Genomic DNA, 20,532 nt, shown 5'->3' with positions numbered 1-20,532 from the left:
GGTTTTCATAGCAAGTCGTCCATCCTCCCCCGTCCCCCCACCCAGAAATGGCTTGCCATTTATTCCCTTCTAGGGCTGAGAGAAAGAGATCATCCAGCTGGCTTTGTGCCTTAGGCAGTACCAGAACTCACTGTGTCCCAGTTTTTAACCTGATACCTTAACCAAATTGGTTCTCAATTTCTATGTCTATTTGCAGGGGTGGGATTCTCCTGGTTTGGACTGGTTCAGGCGAACCCAATGATCAGCTGACTCCGAACTGGTTCACTGCGACGAGCATGTGGGCCAACCCACCCGCCCCTGCTCTTTCCTGTGCTTTATTTCCTTCATTTAAAGTACAGCTGATTCACATGGCAGAGCGGTTTGCCATGCTTCAGCTGTTTTATTCACAGAGGCTGCAGTTGAAGGCAAGTATTAGAGGCTTTTAAAAATGTGGAACATGTCCGCATAACCAGGTGTTACACTGGTTGGATTGCACCACTGCCTACTTGGGTATAAAATCACTAGCAAATTTAAGGCTTGGAAGTAAATTAGACTTGGAAGTTTAAAATAAATCCAGAAAAAGGCACTTGTCCATCTCTTTATATAGAATTATCAAGAGAACTGCATAGCTATGGAGTCAAACTCAGCATGAAAGAGACTTTACAAGTAATTGCTTTAGTAACAGCTCTAGCCTTCCCATTTTTCTTTCTTTACTGTTTTCTTTTGGAGCTTTATAGAGACTTCTTCTCATAGTGAAATTACTAATTCATGATTTAGGGCAAACAGCAGCAGTTCCCTTTTCTATTTTTATCAGGGATATCATAAAGCTGTTAAATATTGACAACACTGAAATATTGGTACACTATATTATTACCATGTCAAGTTATTTCTAGAAGCTGAGTTCAGCTTTGATTACCATTTCCAAATGCAATATAAAATCATAAAGTGAATGTAAAACAGATGGTAAAAAAAATCAGTAGGATAGAAAATTAAGCATGAAAAAATAAGATCTTACTTGTTTTTGCATTTTAATGACAACCTAGAAAATTGGCTACATCAGGAGAATTTTTAGAAGAGACGGGAAGTTACTAAGAACACTTGAACTTATGGGTTAACATTCTAGACCAGCATCTAGCCCTGTTTCTTTTGTTAGTTGGCTTCCATTCCCTTTTATTGAGTATGTCAGCCTCCCCCAATTTTTCTGAATGATTTGGATTCTTCTTGCTTGATCATTTCCTGGTACAAGCACACAACGGAAGATTGGCAAATAGTTAAACAGCACAGCCTTGAGGCTTTCAGTGAAATTCACTTGCTCCTACTTCTGTCAGCATTAATGGGTAAGGAAGCCTACCATTTTCTGCTTTTCCTGGTTGTTAACATTATCAAACTAAACAAGCAAATCAATCCCATTCAACAAAAACTAAGAAAAATAAAACCATCAGTTTGGAGACACATTGTTACTAGCTCCAAATTAAAAGTGTTAATCTGCTGGTGGGGAGTAGAGTGGTAATGAATCTGTAATTCTAATAGTGATGAGAGAATAAGGTCTATATATTTTTCATAATGTATATTTTATTACTGTAATGTTAGTATCCTTTATATATGTTATAGATCGGAAAAAGGGGAGGCCACACCAGAGCATTACATTAACACGCTTTATTCAGGGGAATAAAGGGGGCTGTCGCGTCTGCTTCTAACAGGCAGACCTACCAGCGAACAGCGGCTGGCTCGACCTCTCAGCTGGCTTTTATAGCCGGCTGTCGAAGGGAGCCAGCCAATGGGGGCTGCAAATGCCCCCATGGAATGAACGGACCTGATGGGGAACTTGTGTCAGTCCCGGGGACATAACACCCCTTCCCCCCAGATACGAACACAAATAGTCTTTCAAGTAAGCGGGTGGTCTATGTGAGCGTCCTGACCGGCGCAATTCTGGTGAGTCACAAAGTGGCACAGAGTTCGGTGGGTCAGGAACGGGTTTTGCTCGAACACAGGATCACCCCGGAACCCGGTCTGGAGTCTGTGAATGAGCACAGTCTTCGGGTTGGATTGTTGAACTGTCATTTTCACGCAACCCGGTAGTGTCATTGGACAGAAAGGCTGGTGATTCCGATGGACGGTCCCGGTCTACCGTCCGTTCCCTCGGTTCGATCGGTGGCGGCTGGTCACTCTGGTGGTCCCAACTCAGATTCGGAAGTGGCGACTGTAGTGTTCCTGGAGTCCCTGGATCAGAGTTGGCAAATTCGCTCTGGCGACTTCTTATCTGGTCCAGATGCCTCCGCCAGACACGCCCGTCCTCCAGCTGGATGCGGTATGATCTCGGACCGGTGATGGCCACGATCCTTCCGGGTACCCACAACGGATTGCCCGCGTAGTTCCGGACAAACACTCGGTCCTGTAAAACAAAACTCCTGACCCTACTGTTAAAACCAATTGGTGTGTCAGGGCAATAGTGGGGATGCAGTCTATCTAACACTGTCCTTAAACGTCTGCCCATCAGTAGCTCGGCTGGAGACTTATTTGTGACAGTGCATGGGGTCGAGTGTTGGCTCAAAAGAAAACGAGAGAGTCTGGAGTGCCAGTCGTCTTGAGTGAATCTTGCCAACGCCTCTTTTGCTGTTCTAACGGCTCTCTCCGCCAACCCATTGCTAGCGGGGTGAAAGGGAGCCGTCAGGATATGTCGGACGCCCAGGTTGGTGACATACCGGCTGAATTCTGTGGACGTAAATTGGGGCCCATTGTCTGAGACTATGGTGTCAGGCAGACCGTGTGTAACAAATAGGCGGGTCAGAGCCTGGGCAATTGCTCGGGTGGTGGTCGCGAGTAGGAGGGCCACATCGATCCATTTTGAGAATGAATCAATGACCACCAGGAAAGTCTTGCCGTGGAATGGCCCGGCCAGGTCAATGTGCAAACGTGACCACGGTGCGTTGGCACTTTCCCATTTGGTTGGGGTGGTGGTTGGCAGTGCTGGCCTGGATTCCTGACAGGGACGGCAGGAGCTTACCCATTTTGCTATTTCGTCATCCATGCCCGGCCACCAGATGTAACTTCGAGCCAACGCTTTCATCCGGACGATGCCGGGATGTCCCTCGTGCAACGCCTTCAGGACGGGTGTGCGCAGTGGTTCTGGAATGACAACTCTGGTCCCCCACAACAGGCAGCCCTGCAAACTGGAAAGCTCTTGCTGGCGGGTTTTAAACAGTGAGAATTCAGTTGATAGATCGTTGCCCGGCCACCCCCTCCGTACCCAGTCCAGAACCTGGGTGATAAGTTTGTCTTTTTTGGAGTGGAGGGCGATGTCGCCGGCAGTGATGGGAATGTTGAACTCACTGGCATCGAAAATGGCATGTACCGGGGCCGGGTCCTCCACGGGTGCTGGCAACGGGCAGCGCCTGAGGGCGTCGGCGTGGCTCAGGTGTTTTCCTGGACGGTGAACTAGTTTGTACGAGTAAGCCGCCAGTAATAAGGTCCACCTAGTCATCCTAGGTGACAAGACTTGCGGTGTTTGCTTTTCACCTGAGAGAAGCCCCAACAGTGGTTTGTGGTCTGTGACAAGTTCGAAATTGTGACCAAAAAGGAATTCATGGAATTTTTTGACTGCCGCTACGGCGGCTAGGGCCTCTTTGTCAATTTGGCTGTAGTTACGTTCAGTTGTTGAAAAGGTTCTCAAAAAGAATGCGATTGGGGCTTTAGAGCCATTGGGAAGTCTGTGACTCAAGACAGCCCCAATCCCGAAAGGTGAGGCGTCTGCTGCTAGGACTAGAGGAAGGCGTTGGTCAAATTGTATTAGGACAGCGTCCGAGGTGAGCAGCGATTTAACTGCCTTAAAGGCGTAATCCTCTTTGGGTCCCCAATGCCATGGAGTGTTTTTGTCTAGAAGTCTATGCAGCGGTTCTGCTACTGATGCTTTATGGGGTAGGAACGATGCATAGAAGTTTAGCAAACCCAGGAAAGCCTGTAACTCTGATTTGGAAGAAGGAGTGGGTGCCTCGTGAATGGCTCTGACTTTAGATTCCACCGGGTGGATGCCTGAGGCGTCTATTTTATACCCAAGAAAGTCCACCTGCTTAGTGGCGATGGCACACTTCTCCCTTTTTAGTTTGAGGCCATGCTGTCTGAACCTATCCAATACCGCTCTGACTCTGAGGAGAAGTTGGGGTCTGTCCCTGGCTGATACCAAAATGTCATCAAAATACGGGACCACGCCAGGGAGGCCTTGCAGTATCCGTTCCATTAATGACTGAAATATGCCTGGAGCGACGCTAACGCCAAATTGGAGACGTTTGCATCGGAATGCCCCTCTGTAGGTGACAATTGTTTGCAATTCGGCCGTTTGGTTGTCTACAGGAAACTGTTGATAAGCCTGTGACATATCCAATTTGGCAAATATGGTTCCCGGTTCAAATGTGTGAAGTAAGTGTTGGATCACCGGAACTGGGTATGCGCTAGTCTGCAGATAGCGGTTAATTGTGGTCTTGTAGTCAGAACACATTCTTATACTGCCATCTTTTTTTAGGGGTGTGACAATTGGGGTCTCCCACTTAGCAAAATCCGTGGGCTCGATCACCCCTTGTTTGAGCAATTTGTCCAGTTCCGCGTCCAGTTTAGAGCGCAGAGCAAATGGTACTCTGCGTGGCTTTAAACGGACGGGAACTGCTGAGGGTCCACTGAAAAGGAGATGGGCGTACCTTATAACAACCCAATTCATCGCTGAACACATCAGCATAGTCTGAAAATAGCGAGTCGATATCGGAAGGTGAGACAGCATGAACTCCCGTTAAGCTAAGGCCGAGATAGGGGAACCAATCCAACCCCAAAAGGCTAGGGAGGGCACCATCTACCACCACTAAAGGCAGATGGCCTTTAAAGGATTTGAATTTAATGAGGAACTTGCCTGTTCCGAGTACTGGGATGTTCTTCCCCTGATAGTCCCTCAAGGTGAGACGACTCTTCTGTAGTTGGTTTCTGGACAGGCTGGGTCGTAGTTTCTTGAGCGTGCTCCATGAGATGATCGAGAGTGCTGACCCGGTATCGACTTCCATAAGACAGGGTTTACCTTCTAAATGGATAGAAAGCGTGATTTTGTTAGGTGTCAGAAAAGTGTGATTAGCTTGGTAGCACGTGTAACAATTTTATACTTGCCTGGGTGGCCCCGGAGGGGAGTAAAAGGACGCTGCCTTTTGTGGAGCCACGTGTGTTGCCTGGCAGGCTCTGGCGATGTGGCCTTTCTTTCCGCAATTGTTGCAGGTGGCGTTCCTGAACCTGCAAGTCGTTCTGGCATGGGAACCCCCGCAGGCGAGGCACAACAGGATGTGTTTGGACGCGTTGCCATTCCCAGGCCTAGTTCCTACCTGTGCTGCTTGGATGGCTTGAGCCGATGAACTTCTAAGTGCTCGACGGGGTCTTCTTCGCTCACCACCTCCTTTGAGTGGATGGTGACTGGACTGGATTTGGCCCCGCTCCCTTGTATTTCGGCGGCTGATTGGGTCGCTAGCTCTGCTGCCAAGGCTTCCTCAATCACTTGAGTGAGGTTGAGGTCTTTTCTAGCCAGCAGACGCCTCTGCAATCTTAAGTCTCTGACTCCACAGACGAGTTGGTCAAGGAGCATGTCGTCTAGGTAGTTTTTAAATTCGCAGTGGAGAGCTGCGGTTCTCAGGGCGGCCAAATACTGATTGATAGATTCCCCATCTGCTTGCTTCCTCATACGAAAGGCAAAACGTCTCGCGATCTGCGATGGTTTTGGGGAATAGTGGTTAGAGAGCGTCTCTAACAGCTCGGACCAGGGGACGCTCTTTAACTCTCTGGGTGCAAATAGCGCTGTGGCGGTATCGAACACTGTGGCCCCGCAGTAACTCAGGAAGTACGATTTCTTCCTGTTCTCTGTAGCATCGGCCAGACCAATGGCATCTATGTAGTGATTGAAGCGGTTTCTGTAAGAGTCCCACTTGTCTTCATCTGGCTTGAATGACGGAAATGCCGGATTTGAATTCATATTGGGTTTTCAGTCTGTTGGTAGACTGACCAATCTCACTGGGAATACAATGGCCCTGATAAGTGTGGCAACAGTAGCTTGCAGCTCTGCTCCAGCTTAGTGTTTCAGCTCTTAGAGGTTCTCTCTGTGTTTCACGCTCTATGTGACTCTGTCGGCTATGGCTGTAGCCGTAACTGACTTCCGTTTGAATTTCGCGCCTTTACAAAGGCGTAGGTGGCTATAGCTGTAGCGTCGTGCTGACAGCTATTCAAATCGCGCGCCCAATGCGTTCTGGCGGCTGCGAGTACAGCGCCAAGCTTGCTAACAGCAGAATCCGACACAGCGGTTGAATTCTGCGCTCCAGTGTTGGGCGGCTGAGGCTCTCAGTGCCCTGCTTCTCACGTAGCTTTTTTTTTTTTTACACAGAGCGGCTACATGCTCCGCTTTCACTTCGCAATCCACAGCTGACCGAGCTCTCACGACGCGGCTACGGTTCAGCGTTTGGTGTGTGATTTTCAGCTCTTTGATATTGCTGCTGGTTGGCCAGATCCCATCCTCGTCGCCAATGTTATAGATCGGAAAAAGGGGAGGCCACACCAGAGCATTACATTAACACGCTTTATTCAGGGGAATAAAGGGGGCTGTCGCGTCTGCTTCTAACAGGCAGACCTACCAGCGAACAGCGGCTGGCTCGACCTCACAGCCGGCTTTTATAGCCGGCTGTCGAAGGGAGCCAGCCAATGGGGGCTGCAAACGCCCCCGCGGAATGAACGGACCTGATGGGGAACTTGTGTCAGTCCCAGGGACATAACAATATATGTATCCTGGAATGAGCTCTTATATGTTTAGTAGGTTTATTCTCCCTAGCCCCTAGTATTGCTGCTTTAGTTTTCTTTTGGAGGTTCATATTGTTTGCTGTAAACAGCATCTTTGCATCTCTTTGCAAAAACCAAAGAAAATTGATTATAGTTTTCATTACTTCGAAGATACTAAGAAAGCAGTCCTCCATCTCAGAACCTCCTTAGAAGAACATACTCAGAATTGGGATTGGTCAGTATCAGTCTATTGTTAATACATGAGGATGAAGCTAAATAAATGAATTAGAAATTTAGATCTGGAATTCCAGCTATTTTGCAATGCATTTGTATGAGATACTTAATGTCTGTTATATCTGGGAGGATGGTTCAAGAACGGAGGCAAGACTCAGACAGTAACTAAAGCTCTTTATTTGTGACTTCAGGTCTGAGCAACTAAACCCAGCCACAGCAGCCCCTTTTATAGGGCTGGCTGTGGCTAGGCAGCCAATGAAGGCGATTTGAGGTTGCCGCTCTTGGCAGGGCCAATCACGGCAGCCCGTTTACTGGCCAATCGCATCAGTCTATGGCAACCAATCACGATCGGCTTTCAGCAGGCCAATCAGATTTGCAGGCTATGAGCCTGCTAGTCCAGAACACCCCTCCCCTCTCAGTTCCATTTAAGGGGTGGAGTAATATAGTCACGCAGGTAAGCAGGTCTTCGCACCTGTCTGCCTGACTTACGTACTTCCGCTTGACCCTGTTCAAACCCGGGTTCAGATGGACTGCTCGCTGGATCAAACGGAAATGGTGAACCGGTGTCATGGTCAGGGCTCTCCTCTGGTGCCTCCGGGGTGATGAAGTCCTCAGCCTCGCTGTTACCGTTCTGGCTCCCGGGGCTCGCTGAACCTGCCTGGATGCTGCTTCCTGGTGAAGCGTTCGACTGTCCAGTCTCAGTTGCAGCTGGTGAGTGTTGCCAACCATGGTGCGGTGATCTCGGTGATAGCTCGGAATAGACAGGTGTTGGTTCTAATTCTGAGTTCACTGCTTCCCCTCCCCTAGTGTCAAAGTTAGGGTCAGGGTTGGAAGATGTGGTTAGTCTGGAGCGCAGTTGGTCAATATGGCGTTTCCATGGTCTGCCATCAGTGGTGAGTAGACAGTAGGAGAGCGGGGCCCGTAACTTGTGTTACCTGGGCAGGAATCCAAAGGGGATCCCCAGAAAAGTTTTTTGCGAAGACAAGGTCTCCTACCTTGAAAACACGGTGCTTGCTGCTGGAACCCAGGGGCTTTTCCGGGGTGTAGGCAGGGTGCAAACGATCTAGAGGGGATCTGAGTTTCCTGGCCATCAGGAGTTCAGCTGGGCACTTGTTGGTCGTGCTTTTTGGTGTGATGTGTTGTAGGAGCAGCATTCTAGTGACTTTGTCGTGGATGTTGCCTTGATCCATTTTCTTCAGGGTTTTCTTTGTAAACTGAACCATTCGTTCAGCCCTACCATTCGCCGCAGGATGATCCGGTGATGTGAGTGCGTGTCGGATGCCCCATTCCGTTAAATACTGTTCAAAGGCTAAGGCAGTAAATTGGGGACCATTGTCAGAGACCAGGACATCTGGTAACCCGTGTGTGGCAAAAAGTCTGTTCAGTTTTTTAATGACTGCCTCTGTAGTGGTTGCTTTCATTTTATTGACCTCAAGCCAGTTTGAGAAGGCATCAACAGTTATTAAGAAGGTGTGGCCTCTCGTAGGTCCCGCAAAGTCAATATGAATGCGAGACCAAGGCCCCCTGGGTGTTTCCCATTCTGTTGGTGGGGCTTTAGGTGGAGCTGAGTGGTTTTCCTGGCATTTGTTACAAGAGGCGACCCAGGCTTCAATTTGTTTATCTATACCTGGCCACCAGGCGTAACTTCTTGCCAGCGCTTTCATGCATACGATGCCTGGGTGTCCATCATGTAGCATTTGCAAGACCCTTTTTTGTAACTTAGTTGGTACAACAACTCGGTCTCCCCACAAAACGCACCCTTTTTGTGAAAAAAGTTCCGTTTGTCTGTTTTTAAATGGCTTAAACATTTCCTTAGTGTCGTAATCTGGCCATCCCCTCTCCACCCAGCCAAGAACTCGTGCCAAACAAGAATCTCTTTTGGTTTCCAACGTGATGTCTTGTGCTGTTAGTGGAGGTGATGGCATTGTCTCTATCTGCAGTACGGGGAGTGTGGTAGCTGGGTCTTCCTGTGGCTCGGGTAGCAGTGAGCGGCTTAAGGCATCTGCGTGGGGAATAGATTTCCCCAGGCGGTACTTTAAATGATAGTCGTAGGCAGCGAGAAATTCCGACCATCGCGTCATTCTGGGGGAGAGAATGTGTGGAGTAGGTTTGTCGCCTGCCAGGATCCCAAGTAGTGGCTTATGATCCGTTATAATAGAAAACGCTCTCCATAAACATATTCATGAAAACGTTTTATTGCAGAGACAATAGCAAGGGCTTCCTTATCTAATTGGCTATAGTTTCTTTCTGTTTTTGATAGAGTTCGTGAAAAAAATGCAATTGGTGCTTCTGAGCCGTTTAGTAGGACGTGGCTCAGGATGGCCCCTACCCCAAATGGTGAGGCGTCTACGTGACAGTCAAAGGTAGTGTCTCGTTATACTGAATTAGTACTGCCTTTGAGGTAAGGAGGTCTTTTACTTGCTGGAAGGCGTGTTCCTCCCGCCGTCCCCAATTCCAGGATGCCCTTTTATCGAGTAGTCTAGAAGGCTCAGCAACAGTCACCTTCTGGGGTAGGAAGATGTTATAAAAGTTAATAAGTCCCAGGAAGGCTTGGAGGTCGGTTTTGTTTTTAGGTCTTGGGGCGTTTTTGATAGCTGCCAATTTTTTTTTTCTGTGGGGTGGATTCCCTGCTTGTCAAAAAGGTAGCCAAGAAACTCCACCCTTTCTGTGCAAAGCTGGCACTTTTCCTTCTTAACCTTGAGGCCAGCGTTTTTGAACCTCTGTAGGACCGTTTTGAGACGTTTTTCTAATTGGTTTTTTGTGGGTGCTGCTATTAATATGTCATCAAAATAGGGCACGACCCCTTTTATCCCTTGTAATAGTCTTTCCATCAGGCTTTGAAAGATGCCTGGGGCTATGCTTACACCAAACTGGAGTCTGTTGCATTTGAGTGCACCACGATGTGTGACTATAGTTTGGGCTTCTGCTGTCTCGGGATCAACTGGTAGCTGTTGATACGCTTGGGCCAGATCTAATTTTGCGAATATTTTGCCACCCCCAAGTGAATGCAAGAGATGTTGAACAACTGGCACTGGGTAGGTGCTCTGCTGTAGCGCATGATTGAGGGTGGCCTTGTAGTCACCGCAGATTCTTATGGACCCGTCAGGTTTTATGGGGGTGACGATTGGTGTCTCCCATCGGGATAGGTTCTAACATGCCTTGCGCAATTAATTTGTCCAGTTGCTCGTCAATTTTGGATTTAAGAGCAAAGGGAACTCGGCATGACTTTAGACAAATGGGTGCTATGTCGGGGCGAAGATTAAATGAAATGGGGGACCCCTTGTACTTGCCTAGGCTTTCGTTGAACACTTCTCGGAAATCGTGGACGAGAGCTGCCTCCCAGTCATTGTCTTCAGTGTGATGGATGCCAGCCACTCTGATTCCTAGTGGCGCGAACCACTGAAGACCCAATAGACTTGGCCGATCTGCCTTATGTCCCTTGAACGAGACCTGCACATGGCGGGTACCTGCGACTGGAATCCGGTTGCCTTGGTAGTCTTTTAGTATGATTCTCTGACTACTGAGGTCTTGGCGTCAGATGTTGGGGACTAGCTGCTTGAGTGTTCTCCAGGATACCATGGATAGTGATGACCCAGAGTCGACTTCCATGTTGCATGGTTTGTTTTTAATCGTGACCTCTACTCGGATCGTTTTAGCACCAAGTGATGAAGCATGGCCGATGATGATGGTTTGATGAGCCTCCTCTCGTCTGGGGGCGTCGTTAAACCTTTGGGGTCTGCTGTACCGGTTCCACTGGTTGCTAGGGCGGTCCCTCTGCATGGTGGGGTTGCCATCGTTTCTCTTTGGGCTGCTCCCTCTCCGTCTGGGGCTGGAATTTCTCTTGTTTCTGCATACCTTTGCGATGTGTCCCCGTTTCTCGCAAAAACGGCATATGGCATCTAAGAATCTGCATTCAGATCGGGGATGGTTTCCCCCGCATCCGGCGCATTGGTAGTTGGCTTTGCGACCCCTCTGGTCCCATTGCTCATGTTCTGACCGGAGCCTGTGGACTTCTTCCTCGCTGTCTGAGGATGACTCGACGTCTTCGTGATGGGTGGTTGATGTGTACTTGTCTGAAGGTTTCCCAGCATCATTGGTGGGTTGGCGGTTGTCCCACTTGTTCGATGCATTCGTCCTGCCGATTTACGAGTGGCTTCGGCTGCTGTGGTGTCTGCTATGGCATCTGCGAGCACGATGTCTCCCTTGGCCATGATCTTGCTCTGAGTGGTTGGGTCTCTGAGGCCAAGGACGATGCGATCTCTCATGGCTTCCTCGAGGTTGGCGAAGCCACACAAGCCACCCAGGTTCCTCAGTCTGCCACAAAATCTCCAACGCTCTCACCTTCACGTTGGTCCCTCTGATAGAAATCATGCCTGTGAATGAGAGTTGGCACGGCTGGGGCGTAATGGTTGCGCAGGATGGGAGCAAGGGTGTCCCAATCCATGGTCTTAACTTCAGCTGGCTTGGCTAAGGCTTTAGCCATCTTAAAAATGGCTGGTCCACAATGGGTTAGAAAAATGGCTCGTTTCTTGCTGGGCGTGGCATTTTTGAGGTTATTGGACTCCAGGAACATTTGAAATCTGTCCATGTATGAGTCCCAGTCTTCGCTAGCTGGATCGAATGGTGCGGGTCGTATAGCACTGCTGGCCATGTCGCTGTCATTGCACTCTGTCAGCCACGTGCTCCTTCAGCTAGCTCAATTTAATAGCTTCTGTTGCCTCCGCATCCCATCCTCGTCGCCAGTGTTATATCTGGGAGGATGGTTCAAGAACGGAGGCAAGACTCAGACAGTAACTAAAGCTCTTTATTTGTGACTTCAGGTCTGAGCAACTAAACCCAGCCACAGCAGCCCCTTTTATAGGGCTGGCTATGGCTAGGCAGCCAATGAAGGCGATTTGAGGTTGCCACTCTTGGCAGGGCCAATCACGGCAGCCCGTTTACTGGCCATTCACATCAGTCTATGGCAACCAATCACGATCGGCTTTCAGCAGGCCAATCAGATTTGCAGGCTACGAGCCTGCTAGTCCAGAACAATGTCTTTGCTATACTTTCCGCTGTTCTATACAATGATCATTCTATCCATTCAATCATGTTTGGTTCTCTGTGATTCTAAATTTATCCACTGGTCATTATGTAAAAAATATGACTTACCTGTATCTGAAAAGTCATAGGAACATAAAGTGGAAAAAGTTGTTGAAAATGAGAAGGTGAAGATCTTGTGGGACTTTTGAGTACAGACAGGTTGTCATTTGGAACACAACACGCCAGATATCGCAGTTGTTGAAAACCAAAGCATGCAAAGATTTCTCTATACCAGGAGGTGCCAGAGTTGAAGAAAAAGAATTGGAAAAAAAATCATGAAATATTGCAACCAGGCCATTGAAACTATGCGGTTATGGATGAAACATGTAACAGTGATACCCATTATCATAGGGGCATTTGGTACCAGGGCTGGAATTCCACTGGTATAACAACCAGTTTAGTGATCGTGTGCTTTGCTCCGTGCATGCGCTCCACTTTTAAGAAAGCCCTAATACTTACCTTCTACTGCAGTCCTTGTGAATAAAACAGCTGAGGTGTGCCAAACCACTCTGCCATACGAATCAGCTGTGCTCTAAAAGATGAAATAAAGCACAGGAAGGAGCAGGAGTGGGCAGGCAGGCTGACATGCTCATTTCAGCAAACCATTTTGCTGCCAGCTGATCTTTAGAGCAAGGGGTTCACCTGAACCAGTCTGAACCAATAGAATCCCACTTCTGCTTGTTACCATGTCCAAGAATTTTACAAAATACATCAAGAAATTGCAACTTCCTGCAATAACATTAGTGGAACTGCCAAAAACTGTGCTATTCAGAACATTGTACATTTTAAGAAGATACTTGGTTGGTACCTAGAATACTGGCAGCAACCTGTATCAACCATCAACACCAGCCAATGATATTTGTGATACATTTTTAAATGTTCAGTTGACTGAGTTTCATGTTTAATGAATATAATAATAATAATAACAACAACCTAAATAAGAAGTTACACTTTTCTTATTTTATACATATACATTTTTATTTCAAACTTTGATAAATTCCCAGATCTTTTTTCTGCAGTTCATTTTCCCCTCTCCTAAAAGCCTTAATAGAAAATTAATTCCCCCCCTCAGCTTTATCTTAGGTTTCTCTTTAGATAGAAATATATAGAATTTTCTCTTGCTGCAGTAAGAGGAATTTGAATTCATAAGGAGCTCCCAATTTATTAGCAAATTCTTATGAATAGTTTAATTCAAAAAACTTTTAATTTTAAAATTTAAAAGGCTCAAATCCTTTTGAATGCATCTTCTTCTTCTTCTTCTTCTTTTTCTTCAGCGTTTGTCTCGCGCTCGGGCGAGGTCCGCTAATGTCCTTGAGTACTGCTTCCACACCTCTCTGTCTGCCACGTGTGTCGGGTCTGCCTTCACGATCTCTAGATCGGCCTTGATCGTGTCCATCCAGCGTTGTTTAGGTCTACCACGCGGTCTCGCTCCTCCGACAGTCACCTTCATTACAGATTTGATGATGGATTCTTCCTTGGCGCGGCTCACGTGGCCGAACCATCGTAGCCGGACTGCCTCGCGACCGTGGGGATGGGCACGACGTTGAACCGTCTACGCACTTCTTCGCTCCTGACGCGATCGAGTAGGGTGAGGCCTACCGACCATCGGAGCATTCGCATCTCCATTATCTGGAGTCTGCTTTCGACTTCTTTGGTCGTCGCCAGCACTCTGCGCCGTATATGGCCACGGGCGCACCACAGAGTTATAGATTTTCGCCTTCAGGCGCATCGGCATCTTCTTGTCACAGAGGACGCCCGTGACGGACTTCCATTTGCCCCACGCTGCATTGATCCTGGCTGCCACCTCAGTTTGTAGTAGGCCTTCTTCCCCAAGAGTAGTTCCCAGGTACTTGAAGGTGGAGGCGCGCGGTAGCTCCTGCCCGTTCACGTGGATGGAGCCTGTCATTTCATTGTCAGTGGTCAGGTATTCGGACTTCTTTAGGTTCAGCCGGAGCCCGAACTGCTCGAGGCGGTCGTGCCACTGTTGGACTCGGTGCTCGAGTTCAGCCTTGCACAGGTTGGCCAGGAACACATCATCGGCGTAGAGCAGTGTCCATGGGCGGGCGTGTACAGGTCGTGTGTAATTGTGTCCATCACCAGAATGAACAGCAGTGGTGAGAGAGCAGAGCCCTGGTGTACGCCGACGGTAATATTAAACTCCTCTGATATCCCAGCTGCCGCTTTTACACAGCTTTTGTGACATCTGTATAGGAGTTGGACCCATTGTACGAGCAGCTCAGGCACGCCGTGATCTCGCAGTGCATACCAGATGAGATCGCGGGACTCGGTCGAAGGCCTTTTCCAAGTCTAGGAAGGCGGTGTGGAGCGGGATTTTCTTCTCTCTGTGAGCCTCCATCAGCATCCACACACCGAAGATGGCGTCGGTGGTGCCGCAGTTCTTGATGAATCCAGCCTGGTTGACGCTGATGTCGACGATGTCCTGAATGCGCTTATCAAGGACACGTTCAAAGATCTTCATAGTGTGTGACAGTAACCTGACCGGTCTGTAGTTGGAGCAGTCCGCTGGGCTGCCCTTTCCCTTCCAGATCGGAACAGTGGTGCTGCGGTACCAGTCGTGTGGCACTTTTCCCCGTGGAGACGATGTTGTTGAACAGCTCGCACAGCCACAATGCCGAGCCCGGTAGTGCCTTTTCCAGAAGTCGGCAGGGATGTCGTCTGGTCCTGTTGCCTTACCGTTTTCATGGCCTTGATGGCGTCGGCGACCTCGCTGGCATAAATGCCTGAGACTGGGCCTTCAACTGGGTCACCTCGCGGGGTTCGTAGGTGTGGGAACTCCTCGGTGGAGATCTTCTCGTATTGCCGCCACCTCTCTGCAGCATCTCTGGGGTTGACGATCAAATTTCCCCTTTCGTCGTTGATCCCATGAAACTGGTCAATGTCCAGGGTCTTCCTGTGTCTGCTTTTGGCTAGGCGGTAGATCTCATTCTCGCCTTCTCGCGTGTTCAGCTTCTCGTAGATGTCATCGTAGTGGGAGCTTCTGGCTGTCGCTACTGCTTTCTTGGCTGCCTTTTTGGCCGCCTTGTATTCGCAGAGCTTCTCGCTGGTCTTGTCCTGAAGAAAGGCCTTGTAGAGCCGTTTCTTCAGGTGTACGGCATCTTGTACTTCCGGTGTCCAGAGCCATGTATCTCGTTCGATGCGTCTCCGTCCTGGCTTGGTGCAGCCAAGCTGTTGGCAGCCGGCAGTGTGAACAGTGCTCTTCAGCATGGACCACGCTTCCTGTGGCCCGTCGACCATCTGCAGGAACTGCTCCGGTTTGATGAGGGGTCCCGCCATTTTGAATGCATGTTACCTTTTATTAAATCTAACATGCTCTCCTGTTGACTCAATGGTTACCTCAAGTTTCTTGTGGTCTTTATTGTATCCTTTTACAATAGTACCATATGCAAAAAGCAAATACAATCTTTATTACCAATTATCAGTGACCAGAACTGATTAATCTGACCTTTTTCCTCTATTTGACAGATCAAGCTGATCTTTTTCCTTTAACAGACAATTTGGGGAAAGCAGTGTCCTTTACATCTGAAAGTACAGTTGTGCATACATAGGAGAAGCTTATTTGCTATTTTAGTCATACTGCAACAGACTGGTTCCAAAATGAGGCTATTGCTTTACTGGAGTATAGCCAAGGGACAAAGCTACTGTATTGTTTTCCCAGCTTGCATGTGGAATTTGCAAAGTCATCTGGTTGATCATCACAGGAATCAGCAAGTAAGGCTAAATAGTCTTTGGTAACATTTAAAAAACATGAAAAAGATATTGTTCTTTCATGAATTATAAAATTATGCAGATTAATAAATTGTGTCTATGTTTATTTGATTAAGATTTTTCTAATTAGATAGCACTTATCTAAATATCTGGGACCTTTTCTACCACTGATTATTGATTAAAAAGAGATTTTGCTAAATCTTGCAAACTGGGAAAATGGAATTCCCAGAAAATGGAGTAATAAGATTGTTTAACCTTAGTGACTGAAAACAAAAACTTGTGGAATCTGTTGTACTCACAGCACAGCAGCATTACATGGAAAAGGTAATTACTTATAAATATTTACTTTTATTTTATTTATATGATTTGTCAATTGCTTACAAGATAATAGATATAAGTATAAGAATACAAGAAATAGGTAAGAATAAATGGGGACAATAGGACAGGGACGGTAGGCACAATGGTGCCCTTATGCATGCCTCTTAGAGACCTCTTAGGAATGGGGTGTGGTCAATAGTGGTTAGTTTGAGGTTCAAAGAGTGGGGGTTAGAGGATGTAACAACAGAGTCAGGTAGTGCATTTCAGGCATTGACCACTCTGTTGCTGAAGTTGTACTTTCTGCAGTCAAGTTTGAAGCTGTCTACATTGAGTTTGTATCTGTTGTGTGCTCGTGTATGGTTGTGGTTGAAGCTGAAGTACTCATTGACTGGTAGGACATTGTAGCAGATAATTTTGTGTGCTACACTTAAGTCTAACTGTAGGCGGCATAGTTCAAGGTTGTCCAAGCCCAAAATCTCAAGCCTGGTGATATAGGGTATTCTGTTGCAAGGAGAGGAGTGTAGTACTTTTCTTGTGAAATAGTTCTGGACTTGATCGATTGTATTAATGTCTGATATGCAGTGCAGATTTCAGACTGATGAGCTATATTCAAGCATTGGTTTGGCAAAAGTTTTGTACACTCTAGTTAGCAATTTGATATTTCTGGAGGAGAAGCTTTGTAAGATTAGATTTACATTCTTAATGCCTTTTTGGCAATGCTGTTACAGTGATCTCGGGTGCTTAGGTCATTTGATATGACAACTCCAAAGTCCTTGACAGAGTGAGGATCATCATCGATGTCATATCTGCCTAGTTTGTATTTGGTGTACTGATTTTTTTAAACCAATGTGTAGGTCAGAGCATTTGTTGGTCGAGATTTGGAGTTGCCAGATGTTTAACCATTCAGACACATAATCAAGTTCACTTTGAAGGATAGTAGCATTGTCAGTGGTGTTGGATAGAATAGAATAGAATAGAATAGAATAGAATAGAATAGAATAGAATAGAATAGAATAGAATAGAATAGAATAGAATACTTTATTGGCCAAGTGTGATTGGACACACAATGAATTTGTCTTGGTGTAAATACTCTCAGTATACATAAAGAAAAGGTACATTGGTTAAGAATCAAGAATCATAACGTACAACACTTAATGATAATCATAGGATACAATCAACAATCAAATCATACTAGGAAACAGTCAATATAACTCGTAAGGATACAAGCAACAAAGTTACAGTCCTACAATCACAAGTGGGAGGGCATGGGTGATAAGGAGTGATGAGAAGATTAACAGTAATAGTAGGGTATACTTTGTAAATAGTTGAACAGCATTAAGGGAATTATTTGTTTAGCAGAGTGATGGCTTTTGGGGAAAAACTGTTCTTGTGTCTAGTTGTTCTGGTGTGCAGTGCTCTATAGTATCGTTTTGAGGGAAGGAGTTGTAACAGTTTATGTCTGGGATGTGAGGGGTCTGTAAATATTTTCACAGCCCTCTTTTCGACTTGTGCAGTATACAGATCCTCAACTGAAGGCAGGTGGGTAGTAATTATTTTTTCTGCAGTCCTAATTATCCTCTGAAGTCTGTATATAGTTTTACATCATCTGCAAAGAGTTGCTTATAAGGTGATCACAAAAGTCATTTATATAGAGTATAAAGAGTGTGGGTCCTAGTACACTGCCTTGGGGGACACCACTGTTAACTGGAGCAAGGTTAGATATAGTGCTCACTAGTTTTAATATTTGTTGCCTGTTTGACAGGAACACAGTAATCCACTTATGGAGGGATTCAGAAATGCTGTAAGAGTTTAGTTTTAACAGTAGTTTGTCGTGTACCACTGAATCAAAGGCTTTGCAGAAATCTATGTAAATTGCATCTATAGCTTTACCCTGATCAAGTAGAGTAGTCCATATGTTTTTGCAGTGTAGGAGTTGTAGATTTCAGAACATTTTTTTTCCTGAAACCAAATTGTTTTTTGGAGAGTAGGTTGTTTGACTCTAAGTTTGACTCTTAGACTGTCTACTATTGACCTCACCCCTTTCCTAAGAGGTCTGTAGGGGGCGTGCATAAGCGCACCAATGTGCCTACCATCCCTGTCCTATTGTTTCTTTTATTTTTCTTTTATTTTTCTTATATGTACTCATTTCATGTATTCATAATTATGTATACACTTTTACTTATCTAGTAAACAATTGATAAATAAATAAATAAAAAATAATAATAAAGTGGAGAGTGATTAATTGGTTAATGATTGATTCCATGACTTTGCACATGACACAATATGTGAGATTGGCCTGTAGTTTTCAACCAGGCTGGGGTCACCTTTTTTGAAGATAGGGATGACCGTAGCTAAAGACCATAAGTTTGGTAAGGAGCTGGTTCTGAAAGATATCTCATATATAATGCTTAGGGGTTCTGCTATGGCAGAGGAGAACTTTTTAAAGTAGTATGCACATAATACATCGGGGCCAATAGATAGGGATAGTTTTAGGTTTCGTAGTGCCTTTTCTATGTTAACTTCTGTAAAGTCAATATGTAACAGGTCATTACAGTTAGTTGTGGTACAACTAGGAAATGTGGGGCATGAACCATTGCTATTTACACAGACTGAACTGAAGAATGTGTTGAAGAGGTTGGCCTTAACAGCTTCAGCATTGCAGTCTTTCCCATTTGGTCCTTTTAGGGTGGGATGGTTCTTGATTCTTTAAGTTTGGTGTTAACAAAATTGTAGAATAGATGCTAGATGATTAGATGCTTTTCAAGCAAACCATTTAAGGTTATGCCATCTTTTTGTTTTGAATAGTTGAAATAGTCTCCAGGGATAAGTACCACTATCACATCCAAAATACCTAACTCTAATCCACATGCTAGATGGCTCTATGTTTTTGCACGCTGAAAGGTACCTTCTTTAACAGATATGTATTGATAGTTTTCTTTTTTTTTTTGGATATTTTTTTTTATTTTTTAATAACAAACATAAGCATACATAACAACATTAACATAAACATAACACAAAAAACATAAAAATATCCTTCTTCATAAGTTACATACCGTGCATCGATTAGTTTACCACTTTTTTTTGTGCATCCATTTCCCAGTCACTAGTATAATTATATTACATAATAGCTCATATTATCAATCAATAATTGTATAACCTAATATCATCACTAAAAAAAATCATTTATAATTTTGTTAATTCATATTTTAACGAGATAACTATAATTTGCTTAATTTATTTTACAATAAATCATAAGATCATACCAAATCAACCTTGATAATGTTTTATAAAAATAATATCAAAAAGAAAAAAATTTTTTTTTATGCTAAATCAAATATTCTATCATTATGTTTTATTATCTAACCATTGATAAAAAAGATCCCAAACTTCATAAAATTGTTTATCTTCTTGTTCTCTGATTTCAAATGTCAATTTACTCATTTCAGCACAGTCCAATATTTTCTTAATAATTTCTTCTTCTGATGGAGTTTTCTCACTTTTCCAGTTCTTAGCAAATACAATCCTAGCCGCTGTCAATACATTTACAATCAAATACTTCAAATTTTTATTATATATATCAGGTAAGATTCCCAATGATAGTTTTCAAAGAACTTCCAGCCTCTCCATTCATTATGCTTCAATGTCCCTTCTCAACACCAGGTCCAGTTCTGAATGTTTCTGTGAAAATCATTTACAAATATTAACCAGCTGTATTTTGAGAGCCACATTACCTCATCCTTCCAAAGTCCAACCAGATGGTTTCAATCTTGAAATCTTAGTCCTGTGTATTTTCTTTGAACTCAAGGGAAGAGCTATTAGTGTTAAACTATTATTTGCTTGCTTTTTTTTTCAATGTTACATTTTTCCTTTTTATGAGCTGATCTCAATATCATTGTACTTATAGGTAAACTTTCCTTTGGAGTTCTAATTTTTTGATGCATCTTTGGCTAATTCACCTACCTCTTTCTTTTAACAACATTTGCACCTAGTCTGAAGGCTACTACATTAAGGGCAGCATTAGTGTGGGCAGCTAAGGAGAAATACATTATAAATTATTTGGATATAGAGACGGCATATCTGCATGCACCGTTGCAACAAACTATATATTTAAAGAAACCTTTAGGTATTAAAAATGGTAATACAACTGATTGCTGGAGATTGAAAAAGAGTCTTTATGGCTTGAAGCAATCAGGATATGAGTGGAAGCAGTGTATAGTTAAAGAATTAACTAAATAGGCTTTGTAGCTGGCAATGGCTGATCCATGTTTGTTTCAAAGAGAAAGTAATGGTGTAATTTCATTGTTGCTATTGTTTAGTGATGACATAGCATTAATCACCAAAACTGAACAAGAAGCTACTAAAATAATATCACTGTTAGAACAGAAATTTAAGATAAAACAGTTAGGA

Source organism: Pseudonaja textilis, chromosome Z, assembly GCF_049901715.1.
Source record: "Pseudonaja textilis isolate UNSWEBS1 chromosome Z, rPseTex1.2, whole genome shotgun sequence".
Taxonomy (NCBI): Eukaryota; Metazoa; Chordata; class Lepidosauria; order Squamata; family Elapidae; genus Pseudonaja; species Pseudonaja textilis.
This window is presented reverse-complemented; position numbering follows the sequence as displayed.